General features: G+C 49.8%; 1 long non-coding RNA gene across 1 annotated transcript in view; it reads right to left on the reverse strand.

Moving 5' to 3' along the window:
• The window catches only part of LOC139262387 (uncharacterized), a 32,208-nt gene extending 20,248 nt beyond the window's left edge, over positions 1 to 11,960 (reverse strand). The window contains exons 1-2 of the long non-coding RNA XR_011592963.1: positions 11,806 to 11,960; positions 5,685 to 5,840 (exon numbers count right to left, since the gene is read on the reverse strand). This is a non-coding gene — a long non-coding RNA (uncharacterized lncRNA). The remainder of the gene's footprint in view (positions 1 to 5,684; positions 5,841 to 11,805) is intronic.
• Positions 11,961 to 13,623: the final 1,663 nt, after the last annotated feature.

The raw sequence follows: 13,623 nt of genomic DNA on the forward strand, positions 1-13,623 counted from the left end.
AGACACGGCATCACATTGCCCCAACCCGAGTCCAGAGACACGGCATCACATGACCCAACCCTAATCCAGAGACACGACATCACATTGCCCCAACCCTAGTCCAGAGACACAACATCACATTACCCCAACCCTAGTCCAGAGACACGGCATCACATGACCCCAACCCTAGTCCAGAGACACGACATCACATTACCCAACCCTAGACCAGAGACACGACATCACATTACCCCAACCCTCGTGCAGAGACACGGCATCACATTACCCCAACCCTAGTCCATAGACACTGCATCACATTACCACAACCCTAGTCCAGAGACACTACCTCACATTACCCAACCCTAATCCAGAGACACTACATCACATTACCCCAACCCTAGTCCAGAGACACTACATCACATTACCCCAACCCTAGTCCAGAGACACTGCATCACTTTGCACCAACCCTCGTCCAGAGACACGACATCACATTGCCCCAACCCTAGCCCAGAGACACGACATCACTGTTAGCACAACCCTAGTCCAGAGACACTGCATTACATTACCCCAACCCTAGTCCAGAGACACTACATCACATTACCCCAACCCTAGCCCAGAGACACTACATCACATTGCCCCAACCCTAGCCCAGAGACACGACATCACTATTACCACAACCCTAGTCCAGAGACACTGCATCACATTGCCCCAACCCTAGTCCAGAGACACGACATCACATTGCCCCAACCCTAGCCCAGAGACACTAAATCACATTACCCCAACCCTAGCCCAGAGACACGACATCACATTGCCCCAACCCTAGCCCAGAGACACTACATCACATAACCCCAACCCTAGCCCAGAGACACTACATCACATTACCCCAACCCTAGTCCAGAGACACGACATCACATTAGCTCAACCCTAGTCCAGAGGCACGATATCACATTACCCCAACCCTAGTCCAGAGACACGACATCACATTACCCCATCCTAGTCCAGAGACACGACATCACATTACCCCAACCCTAGTCCAAAGACACGACATCACATTGCCCCAACCCTAGTCCAGAGACACTACATCACATTAGCTCAACTCTAGTCCAGAGACACGACATCACATTACCCCAACCCTAGTCCAGAGACACGGCATCACATGACCCCAACCCTAGTCCAGAGACACGACATCACATTACCCAACCCTAGTCCAGAGACACGGCATCACATTACCCCAACCCTAGTCCAGAGACACGGCATCACATTGCCCCAACCCGAGTCCAGAGACACGGCATCACATGACCCAACCCTAATCCAGAGACACGACATCACATTGCCCCAACCCTAGTCCAGAGACACAACATCACATTACCCCAACCCTAGTCCAGAGACACGGCATCACATGACCCCAACCCTAGTCCAGAGACACGACATCACATTACCCAACCCTAGACCAGAGACACGACATCACATTACCCCAACCCTCGTCCAGAGACACGGCATCACATTACCCCAACCCTAGTCCATAGACACTGCATCACATTACCACAACCCTAGTCCAGAGACACTACCTCACATTACCCAACCCTAATCCAGAGACACGACATCACATTACCCCAACCCTAGCCCAGAGACACGGCATCACATTACCCAACCCTAGTCCAGAGACACTACATGACATTACCCAACCCAAATCCAGAGACACTACATCACATTACCACAACCCTAGTCCAGAGACACGACATCACATTACCCCAACCCTAGCCCAGAGACACGGCATCACATTACCCAACCCTAATCCAGAGACACGACATCACATTACCCCAACCCTAGCCCAGAGACACGACATCACATTACCCCAACCCTAGTCCAGAGACACTGCATCACATTACCCAAACCCTAGTCCAGAGACACTACATCACATTACCCCAATCCTAGTCCAGAGACACAACATCACATTAACCCAACCCTAGTCCAGAGACACTATATCACATTACCCAACCCTAGCCCAGAGACACTACATCACATGACCCCAACCCTAGTCCAGAGACACTGCATCACATTACCCCAACCCTAGTCCAGAGACACTACATCACATTACCCCAACCCGAGTCCAGAGACACTGTATCACATTACCCCAACCCTAGTCCAAAGACACTACATCACATTGCCCCAACCCTAGTCCAGAGACAATACATCACATTACCCCAACCCTAGTCCAGAGACACTGCATCACATTACCCCAACCCTAGCCCAGAGACACTACATCACATTACCCCAACCCTAGTCCAGAGACACTGCATCACATTACCCCAACCCGAGCCCAGAGACACTGCATCACATTACCCCAACCCGAGCCCAGAGACACGACATCACATTACCCCAACCCTAGTCCAGAGACACTGTATCACATTACTCCAACTCTAGTCCAGAGACACGACATCACATTACCCCAACCTTAGTTCAGAGACACTGCATCACATTGCACCAACCCTAGTCCAAAGACACGACATCACATTACCCCAACCCTAGTCCAGAGACACGACATCAAATTGCCCCAACCCTAGTCCAGAGACACTACATCACATTACCCCAACCCTAGCCCAGAGACACTACATCACATTACCCCAACCCTCGTCCAGAGACACGACATCACATTACCCCAACCCTGGTCGAGAGACACTGCATCATATTGCCCCAACCCTAGTCCAGAGACACTACATCACATTGCCCCAACCCTAGCCCAGAGACACGACATCACTATTTCCACAACCCTAGTCCAGAGACACTGCATCACATTGCCCCAACCCTAGTCCAGAGACACTGCATCACATTACCCCAACCCTACTCCAGAGACACTACATCACATTACTCCAACCCTAGTCCAGAGACACGACATCACATTACCCCAACCTTAGTTCAGAGACACTACATCACATTGCACCAACCCTAGTCCAAAGACACGACATCACATTACCCCAACCCTAGTCGAGAGACACTGCATCACATTACCCCAACCCTAGCCCAGAGACACTACATCACATTGCCCCAACCCTAGCCCAGAGACACGACATCACTATTACCACAACCCTAGTCCAGAGACACTGCATCACATTGCCCCAACCCTAGTCCAGAGACACTACAACACATTGCCCCAACCCTAGCCCAGAGACACGACATCACTATTACCACAACCCTAGTCCAGAGACACTGCATTACATTACCCAAACCCGAGCCAGAGACACTACATCACATTACCCCAACCCTAGTCCAGAGACACTGCATTACATTACCCCAACCCTAGTCCAGAGACACGACATCACATTGCCCCAACCCTAGTCCACAGACACTGCACCACATTACCCCAACCCTAGTCCAGAGACACGACATCACATTACCCCAACCCAAGCCCAGAGACACGACATCACATTGCCCCAACCCTAGTCCAGAGAAACTACATCACATTACCCCAACCCTAGCCCAGAGACACGACATCACATTACCCCAACCCTAGTCCAGAGACACTACATCACATTACCTCAACCCTAGTCCAGAGACACTACATCACATTACCCCAACCCTAGTCCAGAGACACTACATCACATTACCCCAACCCTAGCCCAGAGACACTACATCACATTACCCCAACCCTAGTCCAGAGACACTACATCACATTACCCCAACCCTAGTCCAGAGACACTACATCACATTACCCCAACCCTAGCCCAGAGACACTACATCACATTACCCCAACCCTAGCCCAGAGACACGACATCACATTACCCCAACCCTAGTCCAGAGACACGACATCACTATTACCCCAACCCTAGTCCAGAGACACTACATCACATTACCCCAACCCTAGTGCAGAGACAGTACATCACATTACCCCAACCCTAGTCCAGAGACACTGCATCACATTACCCCAACCCTAGTCCAGAGACACTGCATCACATTGCCCTAACCCTAGTCCAGAGACACTGCATCACATTATCCCAACCCTAGTCCAGAGACACTACATCACATTACCCCAACCCTAGCCCAGAGACACTGCATCTCATTACCCCAACCCTAGCCCAGAGACACGACATCACATTACCCCAACCCTAGTCCAGAGACACTGCATCACATGACCCCAACCCTAGTCCAGAGACACTACATCACATTACTCCAACCCTAGTCCAGAGACACGACATCACTATTACCCCAACCCTAGTCCAGAGACACTGCATCACATTACCCCAACCCTAGTCCAGAGACACTACATCACATTACCCCAACCCTGGTCCAGAGACACTACATCACATTGCCCCAACCCTAGCCCAGAGACACGACATCACATTACCCCAACCCTAGTCCAGAGACACTGCATCACATGACCCCAACCCTAGTCCAGAGACACTACATCACATTGCCCCAACCCTAGCCCAGAGACACGACATCACTATTACCCCAACCCTAGTCCAGAGACACGACATCACATTGCCCCAACCCTAGTCCAGATACACTACATCACATTACCACAACCCTAGTCCAGAGACACTACATCACATTACCCCAACCCTGGTCCAGAGACACTACATCACATTACCCCAACCCTAGCCCAGAGACACTACATCACATTACCCCAACCCTAGTCCAGAGACACTACATCACATTACCCCAACCCTAGTCCAGAGACACTACATCACATTACCCCAACCCTAGCCCAGAGACACTACATCACATTACCCCAACCCTAGCCCAGAGACACGACATCACATTACCCCAACCCTAGTCCAGAGACACGACATCACTATTACCCCAACCCTAGTCCAGAGACACTACATCACATTACCCCAACCCTAGCCCAGAGACACTACATCACTATTACCCCAACCCTAGTCCAGAGACACTGCATCATATTGCCCTAACCCTAGTCCAGAGACCTGCATCACATTACCACAACCCTAGTCCAGAGACACTGCATCACATTACCCCAACCCTAGTGCAGAGACACTACATCACATTACCCCAACCCTAGTCCAGAGACACTGCATCACATTACCCCAACCCTAGTCCAGAGACACTGCATCACATTGCCCTAACCCTAGTCCAGAGACACTGCATCACATTATCCCAACCCTAGTCCAGAGACACTACATCACATTACCCCAACCCTAGCCCAGAGACACTGCATCTCATTACCCCAACCCTAGCCCAGAGACACTGCATCACATTACCCCAACCCTAGCCCAGAGACACGACATCACATTACCCCAACCCTAGTCCAGAGACACTGCATCACATGACCCCAACCCTAGTCCAGAGACACTACATCACATTACTCCAACCCTAGTCCAGAGACACGACATCACTATTACCCCAACCCTAGTCCAGAGACACTGCATCACATTACCCCAACCCTAGTCCAGAGACACTACATCACATTACCCCAACCCTGGTCCAGAGACACTACATCACATTGCCCCAACCCTAGCCCAGAGACACGACATCACATTACCCCAACCCTAGTCCAGAGACACTGCATCACATGACCCCAACCCTAGTCCAGAGACACTATATCACATTGCCCCAACCCTAGCCCAGAGACACGACATCACTATTACCCCAATCCTAGTCCAGAGACACTGCATCACTTGCCCCAACCCTACTCCACAGACACTACATCATGTTGCCCCAACCCAGCCCAGGGATTTTGCAGGACTTACCCTCAATATCGAACGTGGACTCAGCGCCTCCACGAACAATTGACCTCCCTGAGGCACCGATCTGGCCACCCGCTCCTCCCTGTCTGTCAGAGGCATGGTCCTGGGTGGATCGCCGCCTGTCCGCTGCTGCTCCCGGTGATTGTGGGACATCTTTCCCTGCAAAGGTGACAATGGGAATGGTTACCAGAGGGACCATCTGCTCTTGTGGCACATGCAGATAGCCATCAAAGCACGTACCATACTGTGTGCATTTAATTCAGTCCTCTGTTTAATGGCCCTGGAAGTTGCACGTGGTTCATGAGGAAGACATCGAAGTTCAGAAAGATGTTTAAGATCTCAGAAAGCAATCTTAATAATGTAAAACGTTCATTGCAAATAAGGTGCAACACTAAGCCTACCTGTACCAACACGTGTCAGATTTATAATTTAAGTAATGAAGGAGTGCATCAATAAAAATATAACTTACTCTGACGACCCTGCAATGGTCATTGAACCTCTTGCGGCATTGGGTGTGGGTCCTTCGGATATCGTCGATATAAGACACCTCCTCAGTGATGCTGGTCCAAATATGCTGACAAACCGCTGGGAGGGCTTTACTTGCACCCCTCCTATTTAAATCCCCCCAACTTGTTTCCACAGCGGTGACAGGGGCCTCGTTGGCCTCATTACTAAACTTCCTCGCTCTCTGCCTGCTCCCATCTCCTTTCATCGTGACTGACTGCAATCTAAAATTGCTTGATTCAGCCCTGGCTGTACTGCGCACGTGCGGGTGCACCCTGACAGTTGACCAGAAGCGCGGGAAGAAGAAAAAAATGGGGGGGGAAAATTCTCCCCCCAAAAAGGTCTGATTTTTTTTTTGATTACAAATTTCGGCTCCAGTGAACAAATTCTGTTGTGCAACGCCAGATTTATCGCTATCGCTTTTCACTGTTTGGCGAATTTTGCGAGGTCCGGCAGTGACGGTACCCCAGCGCTTAAAAAAAAAAATTCTGCCGTGGTTATCACCCAAAAAACGAGCAAAATCGCGAAAAGCCGAATTTCCAGCCCACTCTCTGTGTGTGTCAAAGATTTGGTCGAACACAAAATTCAACCATATTTAGCTTGTCAGATTCGAATTGTCTTACGCAGAGCCAGCAACCTCTGGGTAAACACAGCAGCCACAGATAGCAAGGGAAATGAATGAGCAGATAATCTGCAAAGATGCTGTGTACCCTTCTCTCTGGAAAAGTGGAGGCTGAGGGGTGACCTAATAGGGGTCTTTAAAATGGTGAAAGGGTTCGATAGGGTAGATGTAGAGTGGACGGGTGGAATTGTCATGCTGTCGCGTGTGCGGCATCGGAGGCGAGTCGGGAGTAAAAGTCAGAATAAAACGGCACGGCGGGAACCCCCCACCCTCCCGCCTCCTCGCACCTTTAACCCCGGCGTGTTTGCCAATGTGGCACGGAGCTGATCGGCGGAGGCGGGCGACCTAAGTTAGATCATTATTATTGTCGTCAGACCCTTAGCCGTGTTTTTAACCAAACATGTAGAATTTCACTGCGTGACCACGGGAACCACGCAGCACGGGAACCACGTCTGTCAAGCTGAGGAGAAGCTCAGTGGCTATTGAGCGAGGTCACTACTGCAGAGCATGGAAAGCACAATAAACACTACCGCCTGACACCTGCTTACAACTATTTGAGTAGAAACTTTAAATCAAGTGCCTGGAACAGCTCCACAATTATTTTTGTGAACCTGTAAATCAAGTGCCCCCTTGTTAACGGGGGCGGGGGCACTAAAACCAGCAAATTAAACAAATGAACTTTTAAACTTTAACGATCAATTTAAAATTTGGTTGCCGGGGGTGATGATGTACTCCAGTCCCTCCGGCACCCACCTCTCGTGGAAGGTCGCGAGCGTACCGGTGGACACCGCGTGCTCCATCTCCAGGGACACCCTGGCTCGGATGTAACCGCGGGAGAGAGGCAGGCAGTCGGGCTGAACGACCCCCTCGACCGCCCGCTGCCTGGACCGACTGATGGCCACCTTGGCCATGCCAACACCTGCTTACATTGCTAAGAGAAAGGCTGTTGTAAGGGCAATTTGCACACAGATTTAGGTGTCGACAGTTTTCAAGTCTTTTCTGCAAATTAAGAAGCCACTCTCACTACCTATCACACTATTGACGGATTGCTTCTCTGATCTCTACTGGACTTGCCTTTTATTCCATCAGCTGGGCGCTATTTATACTATCTTACCTCAGTCCTCAGAATCGGATCGCGATGAGCCCCAAACACTAGCAGATGTAGGCACACCAGCTGCAACAGCAGTAACAAGAGCAACCTTCTCCTTAATGACCGGATGTTCAACGGGACAGGACGCAGGGCTGCACCACACCGGAGGCGATACCCCCAACACAGGGTATACAGGCAGAGGATGAGCTTCCTCAACATGACTGAGCAGCAGTGCCGAAGGAGGTTCAGTCTATCGCGCCAGGTCATCGCAAACATTTGCACATTGCTGGAGCAAGACCTGCAGCCCAGAGGTGCGGGTGGAAACACCTCACCAGTGACTGTCAAAGTCACCAGCGCCCTCAGATAGGGAGGGGTGAAGCAATGGAGGGATTTGAAAATAACTATGAGAATTTTGAAATCGAGGCCTTGCTTAACCGGAAACCAATGTAGGTCAGCGAGCACAGGGGTGATGGGTGAGTGGGACTTGGTGCGAGTTAGGAGACTGAAACATCCTTACTACACAGTATAAATGCACACGAGGCCCATGCTTGAGAGAAGGTCAGTCTGTGACCTGTTCTTTATTTCATCGCACTCAAGTGATGAAGGCGGGTGGAGCTTCCCCTTTTATACCTGAAGGTCCAGGTTAGGAGTGTCTCCCAAAAGTTCACCACCTAGTGGTCATTGTACTCACAGTGCACAACTTGTCAGTTTATACATGGGTTACAATGCTGGTTGAATACATGACATCACCTACCCCCCAAAGTCTTATTGGGATCACAGGTTAAGTCTCTCTGGTGGTTTACGCTCCCTTGTAGAGCGCCTGAGTTGGGGCTCCCGTTGTTGGGCGCTGGCCTGAGTGTCTGCTGTTTGCAGTGCCTCAGACCTGTCCAGACTGCCCACAGTGACTGGGTTTGATCCACGTGTTTGCGGCAGATTTGTCCATTGGTAAGTTTAACTACCAGAATCCTATTCCCCTCTTTTGCAATCACGGTGCCTGCGAGCCATTTGGGCCCTGCAGCGTAGTTGAGGACAAAGACAGGGTCATTTACATCAATGCATCGCGCCCTCGCATTCCCGTCATGGTAGTCACATTGTGACTGGCGCCTGCTTTCGATAATTTCTTTCATGGTGGTGTGTATAAGGGATAACCTGGTTTTGAGCGTCCTTTTCATTAGCAGCTCTGCGGGTGGAACCCCTGTGAGCGTGTGTGGTCGGGAGCTGTAGGCCAACAGGAAGCATGATAAGCGGCTTTGTAGGGAACCCCCTTGGATTCTGAGCATTCCCTGTTTGATTATCTGCACTGTTTGTTCTGCCTAGCCATTTGAGGCCGGCTTGAATGGTGCCGTTCTGACATGGTTAATTCCATTGCCTGCCATGAAGTCCTGGAATTCAGTGCTTGTGAAGCACGGGCCATTGTCGCTGACCAAGATATCCAGTAGACCGTGGGCGGCGAACATTGCCCGTAGACTTTCTATCGTGGTAGAGGATGTGCTTGAATTTAAAATATCACACTCGATCCATTTGGAGTAGGCGTGTACTACAACCAAAAACATTTTTCCCATGAAAGGACCTGCGTAGTCTACATGGATGTGTGACCAAGGCTTGGCGGGCCAGGACCAGGGGCTAAGGGGGGGCTTCCCTGGGCGCATTGCCTAGCTGGGCACACGTGTTGCACCTGCAAACGTGTGACCTGGCAATTGCCTTCATCATGACAATGCCCGGGTGCTCATTGTGGAGTTCTCTGATGAACATCTCTCTGCCCATCTGGGGCATGACTACGCGGTTTCCCCACAGTAGGCAATCGGCCTGAATCTGGAATTCATCTCTGCGCCTGTGAAATGGTTTAAATTCCTCAGGGCATGCCCTGTACGTGGCTGCCCAGTCCCCATTCAGGGCACATTTCTTGACTAAAGACAATAGCGGGTCTCTATTTGTCCAGACTTTAATCTGACGGGCTGTCACGGGTGAGCCTTCGCTTCCAAAAGCTTCAACAGCCATGACCATCTCAGCACCATGCTCGGTAGCCCCCTCAGTGGTGGCTAGTGGGAGCCTGCTGAATGCATCGGCGCAGTTTTCGGTGCCCGGTCTGTGCCGAATAGTGTAGCCATAGGCGGCTAACGTGAGTGCCCACCTCTGTATGCGGGCCGATGCGTTTGCATTTATGGCCTCGTTGTCGGCCAAAAGGGACATTAGGGGTTTGTGATCTGTCTCCAGCTCAAATTTCCTGCCAAACAGGTACTGGTACATTTTCTTTACTGCATATAAACATGCAAGCGCCTCCTTTTCTACCATCCCGTAGCCCCTTTCTGCCTGGGACAGACTTCTGGAGGCATAAGCTACCGGCTGTAATTGACCCTTGGCATTGACATGCTGCAACACACACCCGACACCATAGGACGATGCATCGCATGTTAACACAAGTTTCTTACACGGGTCATATAGCGTTAACAGATTGTTGGAACATAACAAATTGCATGCTCTATTAAAAGCCCTTTCCTGGCTGTCACCCCATTCCGTAGCTGTGCGTCAATCGGCGATAATTTTGGCCTCCTGGCCTTGGACGCCCACAACTTTTAGAACTGTTTGATACTCATCAGGGACTGGCTGGCCCCTGTGTCTAGCTCCATTGATACTGGGCTGCCATTGAGGAGCACTTTCATCATTATCGATGGCGTCCTGGTGTATGAACTGTATACGTGCTCCACATGAACTCGCTGAACTTCAGTTTCCAGCGATTTCCCCCAACGTTCATTTCTGCAATTTCTGCAGGTATTTTGCTCATCTCTGCAAACTCCGGCTGAGTGTGTGCCTCCACACCTCCAACATGAGCTGTTGTTGGAAACAAAAGGTCCCTTGCCAGTCGATCGTCTCTGACTGCCTCTGTGACTGTCCTTGAGTGCGCCATTAACAGGTGTTGATGGCCCCATTACTGGCCGCATTGTCCCTTGCAATGGCGTGAATCGCTGTTCAGCTAGCCATTGTCTCTGTCGAACTCCCCCTCTGGGCTCGACTACATGTTGGGGCATGCCTGACTGCCCTTGTCTGCCCGGAGAACTGTGTGCTGCTTTAACAATGTTGATTCTCTGTCCCAACCATTCCTTAACACAGTACCTCTCGTCTGTTCTGCTAATGGCCATGCTCACGTGGTTTAAATCCCAGTTTCTCGTCGCTATTGATACGTCCTTACTATACAGTATAAATGCACATGAGGCCTATGCTTGATAGAAGGTCAGTCTGTGACCTGTTCTTTATTTCATCGCACTCAAGTGATGAAGGTGGGTGGAGCTTCCCCTTTTATACCTGAAGGTCCAGGTTAGGAGTGTCTCCACAAGTTCACCACCTAGTGGTCATTGGTCTCACAGTGTACAACTTGTTAGTTTATACATGGGTTACAATGCTTGTTGAATATGTGACATCCACGGGCAGCTGAATTTTGGATCACCTCTAATTTACCTAGGGTAGAATGTGGGAGGCCAGCCAGGAGTGCGTTGGAATAGTCAAGTCTGGAGGTAACAAAGGCATGGATGCAAGGTGCAAGGTATGTTGTTGTGAGTAATGATGTGCCAGAGTAGGGTTGGGAAGACAAAGTTCTGCATTTTCTGCTTTTATTTCAGATTTCCAGTATCCGCAGGATTTGACATTTTACTTTATTAATCAGTAGGGCTTTCTGACCCTTTAAGATTGTCGTGAAGTCTCCAGGAATTAAAGATTGATGTCCTGCACACTGCTGTGAGCAAACCCGGGAGAATAATCATCGGGGCCTTTAAACCAAGCATTAATCTAGTAACGCTCTTCGAATCGTTTCCAGAGCCTCTATATGCAACCGTATGAGACGACAAAAACAGCGATTTTAACCCTACTCGCTCAGCAGAAACCTGGCAGGCAGTTAGAATCACCCGGGCTCTCACCTGTCTGAAAGCCGCCACGATCGCAACATCTGCAATTTTAACCAGCTTTCCTGATCAGGCAGTAAACACAGGCGCCCGGAGCCGACGGGGTCCTTCTTTACATAGGCATGTTGCAGCCTGATGACATCATTGAGACCCAACTCAGACTTTAGCGGGGAATCCACCTGGAGTTAAAATCAGGGCCATTTACCCTATCAAAAAAAATAGAAAATGCTGGAAACATTCAGCAGATCAGGCAGGTGCATAGCATAGGTGCAGACAAGGCTACAGAGTGGCACACCACAACACATAGTGATACATAACACTCTAACCACATACAGTAATGTGCAATGATACATGGCAACAGGTGATAACATATTGCAATGTACACAAATAAACAAAAACACACAGTAACATAACATACACCACACAGTATAACACAGACGTATAACAAGGAAAACAGGAGATGGTTGTTGGATGTCAATCATCGCAGCCACAAGTCATCACTTCGAGAGTTCCTCAGAGAAGCAGCCTCCAGCAAGCCATCTTCAGCTACTTCATCAATGACCTTCCTTCCCTCATAAGGTCATAAGAGCATAAGAAATAGGAGCAGGAGTAGGCCATTTGGTCCCTCAAGCCTATTCCGCCATTCAATAAGAATATGGCTGATCTGATCATGGACTCAGCTCCACTTCCCTGCCTGCTCCCCATATCCCTTCACTCCCTTATCGCTCAAAAATCTGCCTGTATCCACCTAAATATATTTAATGACCCAGCCTCCACAGCTCTCTGGGGCAGAGAATTCCATAGATTTACAACCCTCTGAGAGAAGAAATTCCCCGTCATCTTAGTTTTAAATGGGCGGCCCCTTATTCTATGACCCCTAGTTTTAGTTTCGCCTATGAGTGGAAATATCCTCTCTGCATCCACCTTGTCGAGCCCCGTCATTATAAGTTTCAATAAGATTACCTCTCATTCTTCTGAACTCCAATGTTTGTAGACGCAACCTACTCGACCTATCCTCATAAGTCAACCCTCTCATCTCCGTAATCAGCCTCGTGAACCTTCTCTGAACAGCCTCCAATGCAAGTATATCCTTCCTTAAATATGGAGACCAAAGAAGTGGGGAAATACACTGATGATTCCACAGTATTCAGCTCCATTCGCAACTCCTCAGATAATGAAGCTCCCCAAGCCAACCTACAGCAGGATCTGAGTAACATCGATGCTTGGGCTGACAAGTGACAGGTAACATCATGCCACGTAAGTACTAGGCAATGAATACGTTGAACAAGAACAGGCACAATCTTCGCCCCACCACCTAACCCTCCCCCCTCCCCCCACATCTTCAATGACATCACCATCATTGAGTTCCCCACTATCAATACCCTAGGGGGTCACCACTGCCCAGAAGCTTAGCTGGAACAGGTGTAACATTGCCTGACTTCGCACCGACCTCAGCTCATCCGCTGCTGAAACCCTTATGCATGTCTTTGTTGCCTCTAGACTTGACTACTCCAACGTTCTCCTGGCCAGCCCTCCATTTTCCACCCTCCATAAACTTGAGGTCATCCAAAACTCTGCTGCCTGTATTCTAACTCGCACCAAGTCCCGTTCACTCTTCAGCCCTGTGCTCGCTGACCTACATTGACTCCCAGTACAGCAATGCCTCGATTTTAAAATTATCATCCTTGTTTTCAAATCCCTCCATGGCCTCGCCCTTCCCTATCTCTGTAACCTCCTCTAGCCCTACAACCCCGTCAAGATATCTGCGCTCTTCTAATTCTGGCCACTTGCCCATCCCTGATTTTAATAGTTCCACCATTGGTGGCTGTGTCT

This window comes from Pristiophorus japonicus, chromosome 4 (genome assembly GCF_044704955.1).
Source record: "Pristiophorus japonicus isolate sPriJap1 chromosome 4, sPriJap1.hap1, whole genome shotgun sequence".
NCBI classification, from domain to species: domain Eukaryota; kingdom Metazoa; phylum Chordata; class Chondrichthyes; family Pristiophoridae; genus Pristiophorus; species Pristiophorus japonicus.